At 39.2% G+C, this 26871-nt stretch overlaps 1 long non-coding RNA gene across 1 annotated transcript; it reads right to left on the reverse strand.

Annotated features, from left to right (window-relative positions):
- Positions 1–820: 820 nt before the first annotated feature.
- LOC107311059 (uncharacterized) lies at positions 821–22001 on the reverse strand. The gene is made up of 4 exons (XR_014944553.1): positions 17163–22001; positions 12139–12248; positions 3024–5099; positions 821–2205 (listed from the first exon to the last, which is right to left on the reverse strand). It is a non-coding gene; the product is annotated as an uncharacterized LOC107311059 (long non-coding RNA).
- Between the last annotated feature and the right edge of the window lie 4870 nt (positions 22002–26871).

The raw sequence follows: 26871 nt of genomic DNA on the forward strand, positions 1-26871 counted from the left end.
ATTACCAGTCTACCCAGCCAGCATGCTGCTTAAGAACTTTATGCTCTGTTTGTCCAAATCCTCTCTGCTGATGCAGTCAGGTGGGGCATGCTTTCTCCTTCCTTCTCAAAATTACAAAGTCAAAATTACATTTAAATTTGTAATCCCAAATACATCAGAAAATGCCACAGTTATTGTAACATTGTACCGTATGCTGGAACACTCCTCTAAGCTTCCTACCTTTGTGAACAACAGCAATCATATTGTTAAGTCTTACACATTCTGAGCCAAATTCATGAGCTAGCAGTTTTGTTTAAGTAGAAAAATAATACTGCTGTTACAGTTTTTAAAGTCTACTATTCAAGAACATGCTCTAAGAGTGCAAACATTGTCTAGATAGAAGTGAATATGGAATTCTTCTATTTCCAAAATTTAATTTGCAAAAATCTTTCTATTCACATAAAACACTGCTTTGCAAACACATTTCTAAGCAATAACAACGCTTCTTTACAATTTCTAGAATCGTGTAATTCCTTAGGTTGGAAGGAATCTTAGAGATCATTAAGCTCCAACAGCCCTACTGTAGACAGAGCTGTCTACCCCCAAACTGAGGCTTCCCAGGTCCCCATCCAACCTGGCCTTGAGTGCCTCCAAGGATGGGGCACCACAGCTTCTCTGGGCAGCTGTGCCAGGGCCTCATCAGACCATGGTGAAGTGATGTCATCAGCAAATTTGCTGAGGGTGCACTCAATCTCACCGTCCATGTCATCAACAAAAATGTTAAATAGGACTGGTCCCTATTACCTTGTTTAGAGTTATCATCATACAACAGAATGCAGAATAAAGGAAAAAGCTGTTTGGGAGATAGAACAAATATCAAAACCCAGTCAGTACTATCAGAATTCCATAAGTAATAAAGCTTCAGCTCCACTTAAAAAGAATTTAGATCACTTAACTCCATTTAAATGCCATAAAATCTCAGTCCCTGTATTAAACTTAAATAGGCCACTCTGAAAGTAATGCCTTCTATTTATTTCTATGGAAACCACAACAGATAAAAAAAGCACAACAAAACTATTGATAGAGCAAAATCTCAGCTACAAAGCACTATTTTTCAACAGTGACCCCACTATTAACTGCATTTTCACCAGCAATGAACAAGATCCTATGCTATGTTCATAAGAATCTACGTCAGTAGAGACGACCCACTGTTGCTGTTGCCACTGCTGAAGCGCACCACTCACCAACTCACTGTGTTCATATCCACTGCTTGGTCTCCACAGACATTCACAGCAAGCATTGGTGAATGTCCGTGGGTGCAGTGATTTCCATGTGGAGGAATTCAATGACACTCCTTTGCTTCGTATGCACTTGAATGTCACATGCTGTCCCTCTGCTGCCATCTGCCACACGGGAACAACATGTAATGGGATACTGGTGGGAAGTTTCAGCCTCTACTGTCATACCATCAATATCTGCCTCCAACATAGCGGGTCAACACACTGAAATAGGAGGCATTACTCTTGAAGAAGCCCTTGTATGGCTATATATATAGGTATGTATTTTACATCACTTACCTGAGTGGATTCCAAAACCAGATCATCAGCTCTTACTAAGAAGGTCTTGTTAGTATCCCCATCACATGACAGCATTTCTCAGAAATATTTGCATTCCATACACTGCAGAATACTCTTTTTTTTTTTTTTCTTTATTTTTTTTTCTTTTTTTCTTTCCAAGCAACAGCTAAAAATTTTATCACGGTCTTAGGAAATTTTAATCATTGTTATCACATTCCCTAATAAGTATAATAACAGACAATATTTTACTGACGTCAACAACTAGCAGTTGCCTTATATGGTAATACTTCTTAATCTGGTTTGTGTTCTTATATAGCTTTGTTTAAATTCTCAGAGCAAAATCTTCAAATGCATCTCAGCTGTGACATAATAGGTTTACTAACAGTGTTCAAGAGGTTAGTGCTGAAGGTAGTTAATGAAGTAAGTGTTGTCTCTAGTGCATGATCGATTTTTCATGCACTTTCTCATCTTCATTTACATTGGGAAGCCTGTCTGTGAAGCTGCCGAATAGCTCCCGTAGGCTGTCAACCCAAAGACTCATTGTTCATGCCACAATTGCTTTTCCAACTCATCAGCAGCAGGTCCAAATTCGGACTCACAGATGAAGATGACGTTCCAGGCTGAGATGCTTGGTCTGTTTATTTCTCATCTGATTTGGTAACAGAAATTCAAGCATCAATTTTAATTTTTTTTTTTTTTTTTTTTTTTTTCAAAATCATCTGATGCTCTTCTTTAATATCTGTAGAGGTACATTTGATGACACATTAGGATAAAGTGGTCAACTACAAGGAGAAAGACAGAAAGAATTTGAATAATTTCAAAAAGATAGAATCAAGTAAGCCACCTTTTCCTGCATACAGCCACACCACACAGACAAGAGATGTGGCTGAGGTTCTGATATATTTACATCTCTGATTTAATTTATGACCTCAGGCAAGTCCCATCTTTTTTTGTGCCTGTTTCTGTATCTGCATTACAAAAATAATAATTACATTTTCTGCTTCACATGGCTTTTCTGAGGCCCATTTAGTGTTATCAATGCTATGGGGCTCACAAAATAGCAGAATTATTATAACAGGGCAATCTAGAATGACCATTGAGAATTACAAATTCAGAAAAAAATCTTATAGCAGTTCTTACTTCTACCCCATGATCTCAGCCATATATCTGATCGAAAAAACTCGTAAAGAGTTATTTTATCAGCAGAAGTCAGTGCTATCAAGGCCCCCGGGTTGCTCTGGCCTCTAAATGCTATTGCAAGAACATAAAGGTGAAACAGATGCAAGACTGGAGCAACTCTCATTAACTGTGCAAGAGGGAATTAACAGTTCGGGAGAAAGTCTAATGCGTTCACTGGCCCCTGTGGCTGGACTGGTTGTTGCACAGCAGAGCACAACTGATTTAAAATTACACTGCCCTCTCAAGTTACTCCTTGTAGAATGATGAAATCGGGTTAGTTTTGATTACCTCTTTGTTTCCTTCAGTTGAAACCACGTTTGGGGCCATGTCATGCACATGCAAGGTGAAAGATGGAAAAGATGTAGGTATGAAAGTTTCCTACATAGAAATCAAGCAATTTATTAGTGCACTTTCTGGGTCCTTGTAGAGTCTGGAAGGTCACAAATTAACAGAGGCAATTAATTAATCACATAAGAGATTTTGGACTCAATCTGGGGGAGGGGAGAAGCTGACAATAGATGGGGTTAGAACTGAGCTCTGACAAGACTTTCTGGCCACACACCCTGTGACTATTCAATTAGACATGAGATCGAGTTGTGTGCCAAAAGGCCTTTTGCTGCAACCTCTGGTGCTACGGTGCAGAGTTGCTCTGTGCAGGATGTTGTGCCAAGCCATGGACCTGGCCTGGGAAGTCTGGGCCTCAGTTAAATGCTGGGCAGTGGGGATGCTTTGGATCTCAGCCCTGAAATGAGGGCAAGCAAGTGACAGCCCACTGTTACTGCAGCCGCTCTTCACTTCAGTGTTGCCTTTAAGGGCTTTTTTTTTAATTTTTTTTTTTTTTTTTTGTCACCTCAAATTACAGTAAAATTACAGCCACTTGGGTAGAACCAAAGGGCTCTGTTATTCTTCAATGGCTTCTGCCATTCACAGATATTTCTCTCATTGAAACTCATGGACAACTGTGCTTACTCAAAAAACATTTAAACACTATGACGTTCAACAGAAAGAGGGGTATTTCTTGTTTAAAAAAAACTGTTATTTTTATATCAATTTTATCTTTAACCTTCCTTACAATTCTCCTTGAAAATGATCTCTTTCTAAGTGATTCATTTGCTATTAGAAGATGCTAACACCAGGACAGTGCAAAAATAAACATCAGAAAAGAGCAAGCAAAAGGAAATGTGTCACATACTGACTACAGGGAAACAGCGCAAAACATCTAATCACAGCAGTGCCAGGAAACTTGAACCTGTCCAAAAAGATCCAGTGCTCTCAATGTTTAATTGCTGTTGATGGCTGCTGGTCAGTCATGCATGACAATGTGTGTGTCACGCTGCTTCCTGCCTATGTTCATTCCTGTCAGCCTTCACTCCAGGTGATGAGTACTACTCCTCTGACCACAGTAGAGAAAGGAAAAAAAAAATAAATAGAGCCCTAACAGACACAAAGCAACATGTACCCAAATAACCCGAACCACAGGAACAGAGTGCCAAAAATGGACAGCAAAAGCCAGCTTATATCAACCTTCCTCCCTAGATTCATTTGTGCTTGAAAAAAAAAAAAAAAAAAAAAGGAAAAAAAAAGTGGCATCTGCGACCGACAGTATTCCAACTGGCAAGATTCAAGTCTCCCGTTTGCTTGATTATATGTTTGAACACATGCTTGGGGCTGTGTGGAGCAATTTGAATTACAATTGAGTAGCAATGAACATTATAATTTTTGGTGAACTGGAGCTTTAAAAACCTCCTCCTTGAGCTAATAAGAGAGAGAGTGGGAAATGTAGGAGGTATGACTTAAAAGGTCTAGAATTTGTATAACAGCTTTCCACCGTTTTCTTAAAGTGACTGTTTAATGGTTTATGTATCTGGGCCCAGATTCAGCAAAGCACTTAAGCATGCATTTAACTTTAAGTATGTGAATGATCTCATCCTTATTCAGCAAAACCCTTAAATAAATGCTTAATTTTAAGCCTGAGCTTAGATGCTTTGCTGTAGCAGGGCCTCATTGCGCACTTCTATAACCTGTTATGTCAATAGTATAATTAGGAGGAGCGCTTCTCTTTTACCCCCCCATCACTGTCCTCATGTCAAAATAAAAATCATTAACCCACAATTGTTTAACTTCATTCTGCTTTGGGCAGAACTGAAGTCTGAGAGTCAATAAATGTCTTAAACATCCAGAACATATCTGCTCATTCACATTCCACTTCAGATCCATCTGCCGTCAAAGTCAATGGGAGTCCTGCCACTGTCTTCAGCGGGAGCCAGGTCAGGTTTGCAGTCAATACTGAGCTCTGAATCCATCACAGAAATACATGAACTGAGTTGTGAAAGAATGGGAGAACCAACAGAGCAGGAAGAAAATCTGCAACAAAAGCACAGGAGAAAATAAAGCATTAGTTGTTTGATAATTATTAAACTTAACTACAGTTAGGATTCTTGGAGGAAGGAAATGATCTGGATCAACAAACTTTAAGAAATTAGGACACAGAATATATGACACTAGTTTTGATGATCTAATCATTCTGTGGTCATTTTGTTATTGTCTGTGTACTTCATTCTTCTTCCCAATGAGTTGAGAATGAAGGTAGAATACAAAGCAGGAAAAGAGGCTGGTTCATATGACATTTCAGGCTCATTCGATGATGTTCTTATTGCAGTCACCGCCCTTTCTCCTCTCCATATCTACACGCACCTCACTGAGTGCCAGAAAAGCAGTTGAGTTTCATTGCTATCAAAGACAAGAGTCATGTTTAAGCAGTCCTACAAAGAAACACAAAAAACACTGAGAAATGTTGTCTGGAGGCTCAATCCACTTTATCATTTCTGAATCAGCTTTTACCAGCTTTAAGATTCAGAACAACTTGAGATCCTCTCACACCACCAAGGAGAGTCTATGGGTTTTAAAATTATTATTACTGCTACTACTACTAAAGAGATGGTATGGACTAGGAGAGTAATAGGTTTACAAGAAAGAATAACTACTTGATTGATGTTGTTTAACATACGTGCTCATTCTTTTTTATCACAGATTGAAAAGTGGTTGCAAAATAACTCTGTAAAGAAGTCCTGAGGCACATTCATGTGTCACATTATCTATGTTCTGAAGCACAGTGGGAGGAAAATAAAAACATAAATAAGTAGTTCTGCAAGAACAGAACTAATGATGCTCCATTTCCTACTGCTTTGTGTCTCATAATTAATTGTGAACTACAGTTGAGGCTTTTCCCACGGGTGGGACACATATGGTCCATCTCTCACACTCTCAGAAATATAGATATACATATTGTGTGGATTCTTTATGGTTAATAATGCATGAACTCATTCTGTGCTCCTGTCGTTAGGCAGGGTTCTTGCTGGGTGTCTCTTCTTCATCATGCTCCTCTATCTCTATCTGTTCATCCATCCTTCCACAAAGAGTAAAGTATACAAGATTTCTGTTCTGCCATTTCTGTCTGATATCATCAAATTAAAATCTGATTAATTTTAAATACACACATGCAAATACCCAACCTTGAGAACTACTCAGTTGAATAGGCCTACGTCTTTATAAAACATGACTCCAAACTCTCTAATAACTATCTATAGGCATTTCCTTCCTGAAACAATTTAAAGCAAAGGGAAAGTACTATTACCTAATATCTTACCCTCTTGAGGCATCTACTGCTTTTAAAAAAAAGAAGTCTCCAAAACTCTTGAGAACTGCAACATAGATAAGTCAAATGTGTGCACAAAGGGCTGACAAACTCACTGCCAGAATGGGAATATATCACGGAAGCTTACTCTATTAAGTTCAGGATTTTAATGCATTACAGATTTTGAAGAAAATCTGAAACCACAGCTGTATACATGGTGGCACTGAATTACTTCATCTTACATTCATTCTTTTCCTCCTCATCCTCACAGAGATATTAATGACTTAAAGCATTAGAAAACATTATACCTAGTTATGGCAATTTTTAGAAAATAGAACTGTGAAAATTGAATTACTGAAGTAGTGTAAACTTAGAACCAGTTTTAAGTTCAGTTTATATAATGGCTGTTTTTATAAAAGGATGCAACAAATTGCTTGGGACTTGGCCTCCAATGAGACAGCCAAAAAAGCTCATGTAAAATGAATAAGCAGCCTTTCTTTTAATTTTAAATGCAGCCAAAGCCCAAATGTGGAAATAAATACAATCTGTATACACACAGAATTTTCATAAATCATCCATGCTTATGCATATCCTTTGCACTTTATAACTGTTAGCTATGTTACACTATTGAACATGTTATTTTCTAAGATCCCCAATGGTTTAAGAATTAATCTGAATTTTGCGATATTACTTGTCTTATTTAAAATTACAGATTTGACCACAAACATCAGAAAATATGCTACCCTATTCAGTGTGTTGCTTTTCTTGATTTTTGTATCTTTGCAAATATTTTGCTGTTTGCTTTTGCAAAAGTACAATGAGGCAACGTGCTGAATTTATTTCAGGAAATGTTGGGGAAAAAAAAGGGAATATTTTCGTGTAATCCATAAATCTAACACAAATTGGGTGTTTGATGTTATATATTTATAAGCAGTACATCCTGCATTTTATTTATTTATTTATGTAAAGGATGAAAGCCTAATTCTCTGAAATACCAGGGGGCAAGTATAAGCTGTCCAGAGGAAAGCACATTATGGCCAGATAAAATGATAGCTCTCTCACACTGCTCTGTCATAGCAACTAAGCCCTGACATGAAAGCCTTAAGGGTGTGGTAAAAAGGACTGCCCTCCAGTGTGCTGAAAGGAAACTTCAGCATCCTTGCTCATTCGTTTTTTGTATAAAAACTGACAGACGTGTCAAAGGTGTGATAGCTTCGTGAATAAGTAATAAGTCCTGACAAGTTGGACCTTATCATTCCCTTCTGCCTAAGGTGAGGAAGGAGCCTGGGGTAACAGTGGGGGCAACTGAAGAGCCCTGGATTGGACTTGCGGGATGGCTTGCCTTGTTCGTCTGTGCTCCTGCTGGTACAAAATGGATTTGACGACAAATCTGATCAAATTCATCCCTGGTGTAATTTCAGAGAGGTCAGTGGTGTTACACCAGAGAAAGTATTGGTCCCTTCTGTTTATTTAGGGAAGACGACAGCAGCTTTGGAATAAAAGCAGATGACTGAGCAATAAGCTTCCTTACCTTCAGCTGAGCTGTATAACTACTTAACAAAAAGAGCTGTGATTATCAGAACAGTGTACAAGTACTTTGTCAAAACCTGTTTTTCAGCATGGCTCACAGGGGCAGGAAGGCACAGTTAGTGTGCTCAGCCACCATGACCCTTTGATATCCTGCCCAGTACTGTAGGATCCAGCTGAGAAAGAAAACAAACCTCTCTTAAACAACACCAATCCAGGAGTCTCCACTTTGCAAAGGGACATCAAGGTCAGATTACAGGAGGCTTACGTTTAAGTGGAAGAAATAAGGACTAATAAATTTGTGCGCGCAAAGTTCTGTGCAGACAGCAAAGCTTACAATGAAAATACAAAGATCTCCAGTACAATGAGAAACATGCACAATGTATTTTGGAAAGTGGGAATTCTGTAGAAGGGAGAACCATCTAAACTGGAGCACAGAAGTATTTTCACACAGCCAAAAGCAGCTTACATACTGTAACTACACACACAAAAAAGCTGTTCACATAATGCTTTCATCAGAATAAAAGAAAACAATATGGAAATGACAACAGCTGAGTAATATAACTCAATTAGTTCTCAAACTTGAGGAAAATGTATTTTTCCACTCAAATTTGTAGTAAATCACAGAAATTTAATATAACATTACAGATAACGGGGACAAGAAAAAAATATCAAGTTAACATATCATTTTACATGCACTTTTTGTAGAGCGTATAGCAAAGGGTTAGAGAAAACAATACAGCACAAGCCACGTGCTGTGCAATGGCAGGTGAGAGGCACAGACTTTGGAGTTGCTGGATAGAAGGAAGACACACAACGTCAGAGACAAAGGAAATTGGGATGTGCAGACAGCAAAAAGCACAGAAGCATGAGTAAGGATTGCAGGAATGGCACAGCAGTGAAGGGCATCTGTGAAGACGCCAGGAGAAGGTCAGCAGCAACAGCCAGACAGTAGAGCCCATAATTCTGAATGTAGGGCAACTGGATAGGGGGTTGTGCAGAAGAAAGTAAATGTGGTGGGGCACAGAGATCTGGAATACCACCCAATGAGACCAGATATGCACTGATTAATGGGCTTGGGCTGGGGGTAGCAGTCATTTCTACATCACCCAGACTTGTTTGGTCTACTTGGGGTCCCCCTTTCTGTATTTTTGAATAGTTTTGGCATTGTCTTTCCTTGATTTTTTCTCCTACGGCCTGAAATGTGATGCCTGCTATGAACACTGTCTTCTTTTGACATTTTCACTCCCTGATAATGCTGCAAGCTAGCCTTGAATTTTAAAGAGTGGCATGCATGCACACACTCAAGCACTCCCACTCTGAGGCTGTCATTCTCATCAAACATCTGGAAGTCTGCTTGCCAGAGTTCTGCTGCCAAATGCTACTGCATCATCCAGGCAGAATTTTGCTTCCCCTACAGGGTAAGCAAGAAGAGCGCAAGAGAAGATTTACAGCTGTTGATGTGGCAGCACAGAAGTCTCATGTAGTAGCTCAAAGCTTCTTACAGTTTTAGCCCTCCAAGGAGTTTGGTTAGAGAACAGGTTGGCTGCGGACATCCAAATCCTTGAGGCCTGAAGAATCCTTCCTTTTCCTTTTATTTTTAACTTTCTGGTTACTCAGTGCTTAATAACTCTGGCCAGACACAGATGGCTGTAATTCCTTCAGACTCTGAAGAAAACATCAATCTTGGTATGGAGACCTTGCTATGTGAAGTACCATAAGATTTCATCTTTATCACTCATGGATAGAGGAAGAAGGATCAGACTTCAAGGCATCTGAGCTCCTAAATCCCATCCCCTCTCTGAAGAACTCCCTGCCCTGGAGGAAATCCCATGTAGTTCAGGCAGGGCACACAAAACAGTGGTAACAAATAGTATATTGCCTTATCTCTGGTCCTAAGAATAAGTAAACCCTCTGTCCTGGTTCCCCTGTCCTCTCCACACCAAAAAATTCACCAGTGAAATGGTGGGTGGTGTGGAGGGTGCATTAAGGATATGAAGGAAAACAATGAAGAAAGGCAAGTGGAGGAGAGAGAGAAATGGACCTCATTCAGTCCAAAAGATGTTTCTATCCAGCTCCTGAGAGAGGGTAGAAAAGCAGGGAATGAAAAGCAACATGGCAAGACAACAAACAACCTAGAGAAGCTGAGAAGAGTGCCAAAGTTCAAGAAAATAGCCTTTTATGAGCTCCCTGCAATGCTAGGGTCAGCATCCAGGAATCCCAGTACAAAACCAAGACACAGCTGTTACCCTCCTAGCCTAAACAGCTTAACAGAAAATTTACATCCTGGTTAAGACATTCAGCACGTTAGTGTGAAAATGTGTATCAGAAATACCTGATTTCTAAAGGATTTTCCCCCAAAAGAGCAAAGCTCACACACCAGGAAACAGGGAGACATTTGATAGCACAGCATGAAGCAGGGAGCTGACTATTCTGCCTCTATTAGGACAGCTGGAAGTTAAAGTAAGTGGGCTATTGAGAACAATGGGCTGGAGCCAATGGAAAGGCAACTTCCCAACATTTCAATTTAAAGGTCTCTCAGCTATGGAAAATTATTGCCATGGGGCTTTGTTTCAGGTCAGGGCACTAGGGAAAGTGCATTTTGAAAGCACAACAGTCCATTTAGCAAGCATCCCTCAGCCATGGGCACAGATTTCTTCAGCAAATGCCTGGCTGTGTGCATGCACTCTTCATCCAACTTGCAGGAAAAACACTACTAGTTTTCCCGTGATGTTTGTGTGGTAAAGCTCCACAGTCAACTACTGATAGAAGAAAAGATTCAGAAAAAGGAGGATTTGTTATCAAGTGCTACATCATTTTATGGCTGGTACATCAGCTTTTCTGAGGACACTATAAAGAACCACAGTGCCTTTTCTCGTGATGATGGAAAAAGTGAAACAGTACACAAAAACTATTATCATAATTGCTGGAGAGCTAGATTAAGATATAGGCATTTAGACCTTCTTTGTCCAAATCTTTATGAACAGCTTTAGTCTTCAGTATTTGCTTTTCTCTTTAAGAAAAAACATTAACAAAGCCAGGCACGTAAACAATCATAAAGAAGTAAAAATAAAGCCCCACACAGAATAAGTCTGTGTCTTGTTCTGACTTAGGCAGTCCCAATATCTGCTTTAGGCAACAATACCTAAACAGAAAGAGGCTAAAAGCTGTAATTTTTCTAAGGCCTGAGAAAAAAAAATGAAGCTCTGATTACAAATGCATTTGAACAGAGGTGTCACTCCCACTGACTCAGAGAAGAGACACCCCTGTACTTGTGGCATGCTTAATGTATTTGAAAGAGCCAAAAGTAAAACTCGAGAAAAACGGTTAATGAAAAACAGTTACATTTTGCTTTTTTTCATCCTTATCAACTGCTGCTAAGTTGTGCCCTGATGAAAAGGATGAGGAGGGAGTGCTGAGACATAGTGAGCTAACAATTAATTGGCTGATCGAGCACTCATTCTTACTTCCACTGCTCTGTATCATCCTGCCTTTTACATCTTGCTTTGTAATATCACACATCCTACCACATCATGTCCTTCTTAGAGTTTCACATTACTTTGCGTCTAGAGATTTGGGATACTTGGCTCAGGTGTCAAAATACTATCTCCTTTTAAGCTGCAGAATGAATCTCTTTGGATGCTTGATTACCCAAGAGCAGAGAGACTTATAAGGGAATTAGTTGCCCTCAGCAGATGATCGGCTTATTCTACAAGTCTTATAATTTTATCTTGCTTGGGAAGAATAGGATTTAGGGGAAGTCTGAGTCATTCTAATAGAACACATAATTGTGCCTGTTTTATAATTGTGTGAGTAGGCTTGTTATAGTCATTTGCTATCTCAGTTGGCAGGAACACTGTTTAAAAAGGAGTTTGAAGACTACCTGAGGCAGCTTAGGCTTTTGAGCACAAAAGAACAGCAGTTTCAAGGTACTGAAGAATTAATGGTTTATTTCTCAGTCTTCTTCCCACATATCAAATACGCCCTATTGTTGTGTGTGAATGCAGCATGTGTGAAGTACAGCTCTCCCGGGAAGGGAAACAATAAGGACATATCAGTATACTGTCAACGAAAGGACAGCACTCAGAAATGTAAAAGTAAGTTCGGTCGAGCCTAATAAGTCAAATCAGCAAATATATGAAACAAAAATGTTATTTATGTCCCTAAATAAGTATTTGCAGAACAAAAATTTAGGGTGTGACAGGCTTCATTCTCAAAATGAAATGGATGTTCAGAACTCACCTTTTACATGTTCCTTATGGTCAGATCCAGCAGATGCTGAGACATGAGTTACAGATTAGAAAGATCTTCAGTTGTTTGCATTACAGCCTCTTCTGCTGTTTCTCTGTTACCTGGAGAAGGTAAAAGTCTCTTTCACTCCTTATGTAAAAGATTTCCCATTACATACAGACAATAGTGATTTAGATCTGCATCTTCTATGGATGGCTATCTGCTACCTTTTCTTGAGGGATGCTCTCACATAACCATAAAATGACAGCTGTGCTAAAATTTAACCTGTGTCAGGGTTGGGATGCACATACACAACTTATTTGCAGGTTAGAGGCTTCCATTCCTTTTCTCTCTTTTTTTTTTTTTCCCCCTATAACATTTTAAGAGGACTTCACCATTTGCTATCTGTACTTTTTTTCTGGTTTAGTCAGCCTTGTTATTTTTATGAGACTGCATGCTACAGTGGTGACAGATGATTAGGTTTGTATTACACTTGCTTTTCTTCTGTTGCACACCCATCACCAACTTTGGCAGAAGTGAGATATCAAGGAAAAGAAAATGAAATAGTAACAAAAAGGAGGAAGTGACTGAATGCAACAAGATTTTACTTTTAATCAGCTTTGTTCTAATTTCAGCTCACCCAACAGTTTTTGATATGCAAAAGAACCGTGCTTCATATTGATTTAATGAAAATGGTCATTTTGCTGAGGGTGTGTATATGTATCATCCATTCAAGATCTGAATATGCCTGAGTTTTCTGAACTCAGTATGCCCTCTGGTTTGTTTCCCAGTGTGTTTAAAATTAGAGCAACTACATTTAGATTTTTTTGTCACCTCAAATATTCATTTTTTCTCATAGCAAAATCATATGTTTCAGCTTTAAGTCACTTCTCTTAAGGTGCTTTTCTGGACACATTTCTTTTTCCCTCTCTTCTCCCTGTACCCACACCTGTTCATCCAAAACATCATATAAACCAGTCTGCTTTGAACTTCTCCACCTGTCAGTCACAATACTATCAGAGGCGGTGATCTGTAGGCTTGGAGCAGCAGAGACAATATACGCCTGGGTCACTAGTAATTAAGCAATGCCAGTGGTTGAGAGGAGAAAACTCAGTTCAAGCCAAACTGAAGCATTTAGATATTTTACTGCTGCATCCTTTTGGTCCTCTCTCGGCTTATAAATATTAATTTAAAGACTACCAACAAGGACAGTAAACGGATTTAGGCATAAAACTTCCTGTCAGGAGTGATTTGTGCCCAATAAAAGGAGAGCTGGATAAAGAAAGCCTGCTTCACTAAGTTTATGATAGACAGTGAAAGAGTGCCATCAAAATAAAAAGGCTTTCACTATGTAGACTGCTATATGAGGGGAGGTGGGGGGTGTCTTTGTTCCTAACAAGCATCATAGTGGTACTGTATTTTATTCCATAAGCACATTTTACTCAACTAGGGGAAAGACTGGAGTAGAACCAGCACTGGTTAGTGGGCTTTGCACAGTCACCATCACAAGAAGGGAGCTCTTACATCTGTGACCCCTTGTACCAAACTTTGCGATGGAGAAAGTTGACAGAAGTTCATCTGTTTTTTTTTCTTTCAATGCCCAACTTGAAAGTAGAAAATAATTCAGTAGGCTCTATATGGTCTATAAGAGCAGCCTTTAAAATATGAATGCAATAATAACCTTCTTGTGCTCTCCTTTCTGTGAACATGGAGGACACCTTTATTCTAAGTTGTAATAATTTCATTCTTGGTTAGCAAATAGCATAAATTTTGTTTCTCTTTATTCCTTTGGAAAGCCCAGTTCCCATTTCTTTAACTTTTAAATCATATTGCTGCTGACCAGGATGACCATGAATATCTGAATACCAGATAAATACAAGCTAAACTTAAAATTTTACATTAACTCACTATTATATCATCCATACGTAACTGAGCCCAGATACAGCAGGTGATACTTTCCACAAGCCAGAATCAGAATCTACAGTACATGCCCTGTCTTTGCAGCTGGATCCACCAGTGGACACAAACCTCTCCTGTGACAGCCATACAACATTCATGAATCCCCCATGCTGCATTCACTGCTAACACTGCACTGTTAGTTTTTACATGGTGCAGCAGACCTATCCTAGTTTGCCTTGCTTGTCTCAGGTTTGCAGTTTTAATGTTTTCAGAAGGTCAATTAAAACATTAACTTCTCCATGAATTCATAGATCTCTTGTGGGCTGAATAAGTCATGATGATTACTTCCTCGCCCTGAGACTGATGGTAGAAGTGGTGCACAAAATGGATGGCACCGTTCTATGGTAAAAGGCTTTCAGTGGAGGGTTTTGCTCCTACAGCAGGTGATATTTCCTGCTGGGCAGTTGATGGTCGTGACTTGATCCATAAAGGATCACTGGGGAGAAAGCACTGCTTGTGAAAGCCTTACAGCTGGAGGGCACTGGGAGGAAAGAAAAGGAAACACACAAGTGGGGAAATACCCTCCTGAAGAAATGCTGAAAGACAGAGCTATGCTTTGCCCATGGAATTAAGATGAAACAGGGGCCCTTAGAGATGATCATTCTGAAAAGAAATGAAAAATACATAAAACTTTGTTTAATTTATGGAATTTATAGGCTGCTGACCAGTAAGTATAAAGTTCTTTTCCCTTGGTCCTCACTATCACTCATGTATTACTTGTCAGTAAATGTGGTGCACTCAGAACATAACAGCTACGGTAATATTTCTGTTCCCACTGCAGCTTTACTACACCCATGAAACTCTGTAATCTTTAAATTCCCTCACTGTTAACATCTGCTGAAACATTATTGGTCCCAGCATAGCCAAGCTGCTCTGAAATTACATTTAGTAGAGTAGTTAATGCTAACAGTATAATTCTAGAAGCAACCATGTTTTAAAAAGGCTTTAGGACTGACACAGTTGCTGTGTTTCCTTTTGCTTTTACTCCCTACTCCCTCCCCATTTCTCTGCCTTCCTGCCCCCCCCCGCCCTATCATCTCACTTACAGGCCAGAATTCATGATTAAACTCCATTTCATTTTCTTTATAGAAGAAAACATCATGATTTTGTTTGTTGGACTACATTGCCAAAACAAATTTCTCAAAACAACTTTTTCTTTTTGGTCCTAAAATTAATACAATTACAGCATGAAATTTTAAGAATCCAAGAGGTTGAAAATCAATCCAGCTGCAATAAGAATAATAGCTTCTATCACCCACTTAGGATACTTTCCATGGCTTAAATTCAAATGACCTTATGCATGAGCAAAAGAAACAGTCTGCTGCATACAGCAATTATCAATGAAGATACCTCAATATATCCATTTGCAGCACATAAGGAGTTCATGTGTTCAGTATTGCTTTTCTATGGAAATGTTGGACATTTAACTTAATCACTGAGTGCTCTGGTCACACAAATATTATTCCAAAAACTAAAATGCAAACACAGAAAACCTCTTCAATTCTTTTATGGATTTTTTCAGTGCTAGCCAATGTAAAACATATAGTAATATATGTATGGCTGTGTAATGTTATATGAAGATTTATTCACAGATATTCTAGCAAAATAACAATATTACTTAGGGAAATAAAGAGGAATGTATACGCGTTTTTCAAAATAAACTAAGTTGAAAACTTCCACTTTCTCTCCAGTGAAAGAAAAAGCCACATTCAGCAGGAATCCTGTCAGCTTGCTAACTTGTGGCTTTCTCTCAAAAACCTAATGCAAAATACAATTCTCTGGAACTGAATACATACTTCTTATTACATATTTTCAGCAGTGTGTGGAAACAGGAGAAGGGGAAACAGCCAAAAACAGAAGCATAGGAAGTTCCACACAAATGTGCACAAGAACTTCCTTATGGTGAGGGTGACGGAGCACTGGAACAGGCTGCCTGGGGGGTTGTGGAGTCACCTTCTCTGGAGATATTAAAGACCAACCTGGATGCCAACTTGTGTGACCTGGTGTAGGGAACCTGCTTTGGCAGGGGGGTTGGACTCGATGATCTCTGGAGGTCCCTTCAAAACCCCTACGATTCTGTGATTCTGTGATCTATGTCACCACTAGCACAATAGGTTTTTTGTTGTTGTTGTTGTTGTTATGTTTTGGTTTTTATTTAGGGTATCAGCATAAATGTAAAAACCATACTAATTTCAAAAAAATTATCAAGACTTTCTTTAAAAAAATTATGAACTGTGTAGTTTGGAATTTTAAAGAATAATTAGTGTATTACTTAGCCTTGCACAAGGGTAAGCAGACTGCTAAGTATGTTAAATTTAACTGGTTCCTGACTCATGAGCAGCAGTAAATGACATCTGTGCCAGATGGCAGTCAGCATTTGTATATCTATACTTTGTTTCCCTCTCCTCATGTCCCATCTATTCTATGCTATTATTTGATGCTTAAGTGCTGGTGTCCATAATGACACCCTGTACTGGTTAAGACCAGAAGAATTTTCTATGAACACTTTGCAGGTTTTTAATGCTGTTCAGTAACAAAATCTGTTCTATTGCTTAAGACAATACATTAAATACTTTCCAATCAGATTTTATCCTCCCACAAATCTCTTCCATATACACATTTTTAAGAGAGATTATTTTTGTTATTGTCCTTGTTTAAAATGTGCTAATATTCCCTTCCAGCAAATGAGTAAGCTGATGAATTCTTTGTAAGTACTGAAACAATATTAGACTATATGATGCTATTATGATTCAGTCTCCACCTCTGGAGGTATTTGAGAAATGTTCAGATGTTGAACTAAGGGACATGGTTTAGTGGGGAAATACTGGTGGAAGGTGGATGATTGGATGAGATGATCTTGGAGTTCTTTTCCAACCTTAATGATTCTATTATGCTATTTGAAGCAACATTAAATAATTTCTTTTGAAACTTTGCAATGATATACAGGATGTTCTTGTTTGAAGTATGGATAGTTTTCTTTCTGTCACACTCATATCTGACTTGTGTACAAAAGGGTGACAAAGAAGGTGAGAAGATTGGGAATTGCAGTAGAAAGAACTGAGAACAGTAAAACTCACCAGACACATCAGCAAAGCTGGAGACTGCTTGAAGTTTAACATTAGATGCTACTACTACTTGCCAGAAGAGAGTCCAAATTGCATTGATGACATAGTTTTCCCAAGAAGAGGGAATTATAAAGCCTGTGAAAGCAAAAGTTGAGAGCTATTTTATGCACCATTACCATAACACACTAAAATATAAAAATCAAAGCACACGATGAGGCACTATTTTACAAACTTTTCAACATGACTTTTTTGAATCAGATCTGGAATGCTGCACCCCCAAACTTTTCCTCTTGTTGCAGAAGCTGACACAAAAGTGCTTGGAAAGACCGTTCCAGTGCAACCACTTGGAAATCTGGAAATTTCCACCTCCTCCTTCAGGAAATGTATAAAGACCACAGAATTTTTGAAAACACTAGCACTCACTAATTAATCCTGACATCTTTTATAAAAGAGAACATGAGACCAAGCCACTTTGGCTGAAAATTTGCTTTAGGTAAAACTAAAACTCACATGATGATTACTGATCCTTAGTCAATGCCAGCTGTGGGTAGGAATCTGAATTCTGCTATTTATGAACTGCATTCACATACAAAGTATGGTATGGATCAATACTGTGTCTTCTTTTGTCAAAAATACATTATCGAAATATTTGTTTCAATCTCAAAAGTGAAGAGTAACAAGTCTGGAACCTTCTCAGAGGAGCCATGCATCTAGCTGGTCAAAAACTGATTTTACTGACAGCATTTTGTCAGTTGTTGCGGAATTTATCACTTGTCATGACACTAAAAACTGTACACAGTTGTACTTTGGAGCACTTTGGATCTTCTTGCTTCTATTTATTTTTCCCTACTAGCTGCACAACTATTTGTTAAATCTCTTAGTTACTTTAATGATCAATGCACATATAATGTTCTCATTTATTTTATGCATAGCTGCCAATTTCTTAAGAGCCTGCACTCCCATAAGCAGCAGATTCTTTAGATTCAACGAGCCACTCAGCCTTTGACCATTTTCCTCTTTCAAGTAATGCATGAGATAAAAATAAAAACATAAGTGAAAAAAAGTTTAAAATGCAACTTAACGATTATATTATATAATAAATACAAAATAAGAAACAAAAAGATAAAAATACAAGCCCTTATGGGCTGAGCATGTAGTAATGGAGCCGTACTTCTCCATGTCTGCCCCAAGCTTGGAGTCTCTTCCCCTACTGCCCTCTTTCTTGTCTCACTCATCTCTGCTTTTGATTTCTTCTCACAGTCCCATTTTCCTACATAATCAGTTCCAGCATTACATCTAATTTCTTTTTTCACAGTCCTGAAAAACCCTGAAGCAAATGTACTGTAAATTCAGAGCTAGATCTGGACTTATTAGATCTGGATTTCCCTCCCCATGTTATCCCTTTCTGGATCATATTTTTGGAGCGTATCATCTTTTACCTATGCTGTAGAGGAAGATGAAGCATTTAATGATGAATTAGATCTAATTCTGGCAGCCATGGGCTTAAACTCTATATCCCACAGCTCCTAGATGTAAGTGCTTAACTAGTACTGCCTTTAATTCTTGCTACAAACTAGGCACTTTCCTCAAATACATTTAAATAAATCTAAGTTATTTGCAGATTATATGTATATAGAATTCCCTGAGAAAATATATAACACGAGAAGTTTATCTGCATGTGTAATTTTGAGGAATTTCCGTACAATTGGAAAATGTAATTACTACAAGCTCAACCTGGAAGGTGACAGCCACCAATGCTGCCATACCCACTGAGCAACACATATGCACTGACACCAATGGCCTTTTCCTTGTATCTGCTGACAGAAATTTTGCCCTCCATCCAGTTATGTTCCCTTGCTCTGCTTCTGAATAAAAACAAGTATCTCCCAACCCCTTCTTCTTTCTTTCAAAAAAGCTTCTTTAAGAACTCCCCACACTTGAAACTGGCATGGGGAAGAATAAAACAGAAGAGTAGCCCTCAGATCTGGCCATTGCTATAAAGCTGAGGAGCATCAAACTAAGGCTCTGTCTCAGATATTTCTGCTCCAAGACTGACAAACACCACAGTTCACAGAAAAGCAAGGAGTCCCAGATCCATGCAGTATCCCACCACTGATTCAGCCACATATCATTCCACATTCTGCCTGTGCCCTGGTGAGCATGGAGGAGCCATGGCTGATGAGCGTATATAGCCTGAGGTGATGATACTCTGGTTAAACCCAACCGTGTTCTGAAGCTCCTGCTCAAGCATTGCTGATTGAAAGAACAGCTCCAGCAGGGCTGTACTTACAAATTACAGTGCACTGTACTTACATACTTTAGAGGAGGAGTAGTATGTAAAATAATGGTGTAATGCTACTATTATGATAATGATGATGAATACATGGCTCTAAGCTACACTAGTCCAAATATGGAGTTCCACAGCAACTTTTTCTGTCAGAAAGCTAATTCAGAAAGAGGGAAAGAATTTCCTTAGATTGTTTTTTTAAAGAAACATGGGGAAAAAAATGCTCTGGTACATAATTACAATCTTTTTTGAGCAATGTATTGCAGTGCAGCATTTCAACTGCTGGCTGTCACGCATTAAATGAGATGGCCAGCAGTAATAAACACACACATGAAAGTAAAATTTAAAAGCAATGTTAAAATTGACCTGAAATAATATTTTGTTTTGGGTCAGATGGTGAATTTTTTGAAGTGTGGCCTATGGCCTTCTTTCAGGGCAATATCATTAAAGAAATTTTCTTTAGCTGGTTCAAGCACTTCCAAGCTCTTTATGTTGCCCCCAACTTTCAAATGAAGTGGAGGCTGACATGGGGGGAAATGGTTTGCTCCACAGCCTGCACTTTGTGCTCATGCAGGAATTATTATGAAATCAAGGATAGTAGTTCACTGTATTATAATGAGGATAACATTATTTGTATTATTGACGTACAAAAATTATAAAGTAAGAGTACAAAAGGCTAATTGATTATTTTAGAATGAATTAAGCCAAGACTGAGCTGCAAAACTGATGTAGTCAGAACAACATGTTACTGAAGGCCTGAGCAGATTGTCCACCTGTGGTATAACCCCTTTTCCATTTCCTAGTTTTAGCCTTCTACAGCAAAACTTATTTGGCAAACTGCTTGGGTTTCCAGTTTTGCTTTTTTCTCTACAGAAATCTAAAGCTGTTCAAGAGCTACTCACCTAGAAACCTAGAAATGTCTATTGAAATTAGCAACTAAGCTAAGTAGTTTGGGGGTGTGATTTACATTTATGGCACTTTAAGACTCTTCTACATTTCCTGAGCAGTGGGAAGGTAGGTCAGCAAAAACGTGAATCAGGCCTTAGGACTATGCTATTTATAAAACAATATAAAATGAAAATCAAATGTATTAAAATGGTAGGGAAAAAAGGGTATTTATATACATGGCCAGGTGCTTTCATAATCTTAGGTCACAATACCCCGTTTTCTGAATAGAGGTTTTGCATTATAGTAAAAATTGTATTTTTGTAAAGAATCATTGTATAAAAAAGTTGAATTAAAAATTGCAGAGCCATACTGTAATAGCATTAAGACACTCCTGGGCATGTTTTAATGGTCCATTAATGCGTGCCTCAGGTGGCTGAATGCATGAGGCTGCACATCTACAACATGTATTAATGAACCTCTGAAACATGCCCTGTCATGTGTTAATAGTGCACTACCTGGGAAGCCTCAGAAATACCTTCCAAAAACACAGAATGTTTTAGATCTTTGGTAAATGCTATGATTAATTGCCCAAATTGCCTGTTGGTCCACGTCTACTGCATTGTTGAGATATTTAATAAATAACAACACATATTATGACAATAAACTCTATAATGTCTGTAGAAAATGACCTGACGTTAAATATTAAAACACTCTGAACCACATTAGGCTTCTCATATATATTCAGAATGACAAACTCTTGCCTTAAAGAGCTTAGAGTTAAATATGTTACAGATAAAGAAAGATTATAAATGGAGAAGTTCACTAAGAGATGCTTACTGTACTGCTTACTTTTACTATACTATAATCCTCCTCTGTTCCTATCTTTCATCTGAACCTTTACTTATTTTATCAACTGTAAGGCTTTTTTGTCTTTCCTAATAAGAATTTTAAAATATGTGATGTCATAAGTCTTGATTACCATGAGTAGAATGCTATAAATCCTCATTTGAGAGAACTTCAGGTATTTTTAACTCAGAAGGGCCTTTTAAGAAGTCTTATGCATGATAAACCTCTTGAGAAAAGTTCTTAAGCACCTACTAAAATGCATTCTCACTCAGCAAAGCATTATAGATTCTCCATGAACTTTCAGAATCACAGAATCACCAAGGCTGGAAAGACTTAAAAGATCATCCAGTCCAACCATCCACCAATTACCAATAGTTCTCACTAAACCATGTCCCTCAACACAACGCCCAAACATTCCTCGAACACCTCCAGGGTCCATGACTCCATCACTTCCCTGGGCAGCACATTCCACTGCCTGACCACTCTTTCAGAGAAGCAGTATTTCCTAATGTCCAGGCTGAACCTCCCTTGGTGCAGCTTGCAGCCATTCCCTCTGGTCCTATCACCAGTTACATGAGAGAAAATGCCAACCTCCAGCTCAGAACAGTCTCCCTTCAGGTAGTTATAGAGAGCAATGATGTCTCCCCTGAAGCCTCCTCTTCTCCAGACTGAACAATCCCAGCTCCTTCAGCCACTCTTCACAAGGCCTGTGCTCCAGACCCCCCACCAGCTTCATTGCCCTCCTTTGAACATGGTCCAGGACCTCAAAGTCTTTCTTGCAGCGAGGGTCCCAAAACTGGACACAGTACTTGAGGTGCATTTAAGAAGCTTCTTAAATAAAAGGTATTAAACAACAAGGTTGAATTCAATACTTAAAGAAAATAAATAAAACGTGCCTTGCAGGAGGTACAGTTAACCAATTACTAGGTAGGCTTCTGTTCTAGTTCTGTATCACCAGGGTAGAAAATTCCAACACTACAGCCAACAGTAGAGGTATCTACATATCTTCTGGAGTTGCCTTCAGGGACTGTATGCTTAGCTGAAGATACTTAAAAAAGATTAAACATTAAGGGAACATTAAACATTGAGGGACGTGGTCAGTGGGGATGGTGGGGATGGGTCAGGGGCTGAACTGATGATCTTACTGGTCTTTTCCAACCAATGATTCTATCTTCAGACAAGTTTCTCTTTTATAAGACGCCTTTGGTCTTTTGTTTTCTTCTGAAAAATATCACCTTTTTTTTTTGTTTTGTTTTGGGCTTCTCCTGTCAGTTTTGCTCTTAATTATTTGCTCTCAGTCTGTTTGTTTGTTTGTTCGTTTGTTTCTCTTTGAAACCACTTTTCCTGTTTCTGAAAACAGCATTGGACCCTTACCAAAAATAGCAGATGTCAGGGTCTTGCAATTTGGTTAACCATCAAAATAAAAGAGCAATGGTGTTAAGCCTGGTGATACCATAAGTTTTCTTGCTATAAATAGGATGCAAACATTAATGAAATGCTATCTATGAATTAAATTAAGCTGGTAATAATTTAGGAAAAAATAAGTGTAGTTGGAAATCTTGCTTCTTAGCTGTGAAATGATGATACAGAATTGCAATGCACATAGCTTCTAAAGAGCATCAGTAAAAAAATTCAAATGAACAGAACTAATTATAGGGATATCCTAACACTAACAGGAAGAAATATAGACAGGGAAAATTGAAGTTGCTGAGAAAAACTTCCTGACATTGAAATGCATGAGGCTTTCAGACTGCCTCTCAAGGGAGCAACAAGGCCCTTCACTAGAAATGTTTAACACTAGACTGGAGGAATCACTGGAAGAATATACTACAGGGAACAAGTTGTTATTGGCAGAAAGATGGACTGAATGCTGTAAAAGGGATTTTCTATTTCTAATGTTTACTTTTTATGATAGTCATTTATGTTTTTCCTTCATTACAGGTAAAGAAAAATCTATAAAACTTATTGGCTCTGGCAAAGCATCTTTAATTTATATAAGGCAGTGCTTTTGGCACACTCTAGTGAGCTTCAGCTCTACTTGCATTTTTCCACATATAGTGGAAGTTTTTTTTGTTTTTTTTTTTTTTTTAAATATATTTATTTTCTATTACACCAAGTAAAACACTCACAGCACTGAATGAATGTTCCTCTCTTTTCTCTACAGACTTTTCAGCACATATGCAGAACACTCTGGAAAAACACATGCAAAATTCCCAGATTTAGGTCTAGCTGTGGGGAGGAAGAAATTAACATCAGAAGGCTAAAGGAAGAAGCAAAGCAGCAGAAGCAAAAATGAAGCATCCAGATCATGAGAAAGGAAGCAGGAAGATGTTTAGGGTTGAGAAAGTGGGAATTGAACACAACTAGAACAGGAGATGCCTCACAGCTAATTTGGACTCACTGTGAGCCAAGTGGGCTCAGAGGCATTGTGTAACATCCACCTCCACCTTAGCGATTCCAGTTTTCAGGACAACATTTGCCATATTCTAAGTGATGAACTGCATTCAGGATGCAAACTTCATTGTTATGAGTACAGGGAAAAACAAAGATGGAATAAGTAAGAGTAAAACAACTCCTGATGATGGCCCCATATTACACTGTTATGCTACAGACTGCTCAGTGTTAAAACAGTGTTATCATAAAATCATAAATGTTGGAAAATACCACTAAGATCATCAAGTCCAACCACCAACTGAATGCAAACACACATCTTTCTATTTCTGCACACAGAAAAACAAGTTCACTCTTAGCACCCAAACTCTTCCCCCAAGCAGCCTTAGAGCAGAAAACTGAAGCACCAACCTCAGAGTGATGAGACCAAATATGCAAAAGCTTATTTCCCCCTGCCACCCCATGCCACTCCAGCAGAACACCAGCAACTTGGGCTGGGCTTTCCAGAGAGATGCACTGAGGATGCAGCCATGTTGTGCCATCCTTCCAGGGACGGCATGATAACACAGCCAAAAAGCATCTCCAGGACTGTGGAGTGATGAGAGACGAGACTGGTTTCCAAAGACACGGGCCTCTTGTTTTTGCCGAGCAGATTGAGTCTCCCTGCCTGGCTGCTGAGCAAAGGGTATGATTAATGGAAAGATGTCAGGATGATAATCCATACTATCACGAAACACTGGACAGGGTGTTTTTCTTGGCAAATTGAGGGGTAGAGGGAAGAGAATAAGAAAGCGAAAAGGAAGCAAGAGAAAGGGAGAGGTTTTGAAGAGAGAAAGTAGAAATGTTATATACATATATATACACACACATACATATATATATTAAAAAAAAAAAACAAAAAAAACCAACCATCCCTCTGCCCATCCTCTTTAATGTTTCTCTGGTGGAGTAATAAGATACCTTCAGCGTTATAAATAGCGGCACAGATGTTGACAGAAAAATGCTCCCTTAATTACCATACAAACTGCTTTACTTGAGTGAACCGTTTAAAGCGGCCTCCAAAGGAAGTTCACTCAAGCAATTCCACAGATTACAGCTAATGAACAATATTTCCTCGCTCCTATTTAGTGCTCATTAAAATGTAAAAGCCTTTCATTTTCAACAGGCATACAATAAATAATTCCTCTCTCCTTCTCTCTGCTGCCTCTGAGCAGCCGGGATGGAAGCAGGGAGGGGAAGGGGCCGGCAGGGGAAGACAAGGGGGGGCTGTGGGAGGCTGAGCAACGGCTGGAGAGCAGCAGCCATGCCATTGCCATCCCTTGTTGTGCAGGGCAATGGCTGTGGTCAGTGATGAAATGAAGCCTGTGCAGAGGAGCATGCCATTGGGATCGAGGGATGCACATGAACCTGTGGGATGGAGAAGGGAATAAGCAGCAAATGCTATGGTGCAAACCAGCCATCTGGCTCAGGCTGAGTTTGTTTTGAGCCCCACTGAAGATTTCTTGCCCTGTAAACGCCCATTGCGCTTGGCTCCCTTTGAGCTCATGTACAGCCCCATGAAGCTGGAGGGGAAGGCAGTTCAAAGGCCACACGCTTTAGATTATCATTTTAAGTGTTATTCAAACATTAAGTGAAAAAGCAGAAGCACCAGCTGGATTCCAGTTACTCACTGCTCTGATCTGCCCACAGGCACAGGGTAGCAAACGCCATTGATTTGTGCAGGAGAAGTAAAAGAAGCAAAAGATCAGGAACAGAAAGTTAGCCAGCCCCTGAGATGGTTTGTGGATACCTGTTTGAGAACAGCAGGGAAGAGAGTCTGTGCTGTTCCACTCTCAGGATGAATGGGTAAAGTAGTGCATTACTGAAACACGGTGCTGGTGTTAAGCTGAAAGCACACCTAACAGGCTTCAGCAGTCAGCAATTACAGATAGACAACTCTTTTGATCCCTGCATCTACTGAAAAAAAAAAAAAAAAAAAAAAAAAGCCATTCCCTTCACACTGTTTTTGTCCACTGTTGTGGTTTTGTTTTCATTTCCTTTTGAATTTCTAAGGTCTGATCCCCACATGGCAGAGGCTGCATGTACTGCTCTGCTGCTCAAGCAAAGCCTAGCGTTGGCCTCCATGAGCAGCCCCAGTAGAATACCAGGAGAGCTTTCTCCCATCTTCAAGGCTGGAAGAGTTGGCAACTGTGTTTCCTGCTGTGATGCTGGTTTGCCCTATACCTGAGCCAAAAATAAGGTAGTGCATGATATTTAATCATCAGAGAAGAAAGAAGAAAGTGGAAAACTAAGATCTCATGTTGACCCAAGCCTCAGACTTCGCTAAACTGGTCAGGAATATCATTGTGTGGCGACTTTATCTTGATGAAACCTGTGTCTGGGGAGAATGTGCTCCCATAGCTTGCAGGGCTGTGTGCTGAGGAGCCCTCTGGTCATGAAACATGGGCAGCACACTGGGATTTCTGCATTACGATAATGATGATAACAGTGCTTTATTTGAGAGAAGTATTTGCTATCAATAACTGCAAAAAAAGGGCAGAGGAGCTATAAAGCAAGTTCCACCTCCTGAGCTCTGCTGGGAGAGCTGGTGTCCCAGTTGCATCAATTGGATGGTCTCCTGTATGATCATATCCTGACCTCACAGCCCACCCTCACACTGGGTGAAGCCACACACCTCAGTGAACAAGTTTACCAGCAGCCTGGTGTTATTGATGCTTTCAGCACTCTGAACTTGGCTTTCAACTAAGGTCATTTGAAAATGGTCTTCAACACCCATCTCATTTGCTTTTTTATGCTTGCCAATTTAGTGTTGTATTCACAGTGATTAATTAGTTTGTGGGGAAGGTTTATTAGGTAATCTTCCTGTCAATCAAAAATGACTGAGGTTTCAGAGCAGAGAACAGAACACCCAGAGATTTTATAATGATAGAGAACTGATGTTGTTGCCATTCTGTACAAAAAGTTGGAGCTCAGCCTTGACATGTGACCAGGTATAACGTACTTTAAAGTGTGTTTACTTCTACTCATATTCAACCACAGGAGCAGTCTGATTCTCTCAGACTTCATTTATATTTCTAACAAGAACACAGAAATCCCCTTATCTGCTGTGCCTACAGCCTGCATTTGAAGACTGACAAACCTGTAGGGTTGTTTTAACAGACCAGGCTTCGGGCAGCGTCTGCTTCAACAAAGAAAATCCTGTAGATCATCAGCCTGCCCTCTTTATGCATGTTTCACCAACCTTTTATACGGCTCTCAGCACTCTGAAGGTTTACTGGAAAAAGAAAAGAAAAAAGAGCTTAAAATTGC

This window comes from Coturnix japonica, chromosome 3 (assembly GCF_054131305.1).
Source record: "Coturnix japonica strain WE chromosome 3, WE-NBRP24, whole genome shotgun sequence".
Lineage (NCBI taxonomy): Eukaryota > Metazoa > Chordata > Aves > Galliformes > Phasianidae > Coturnix > Coturnix japonica.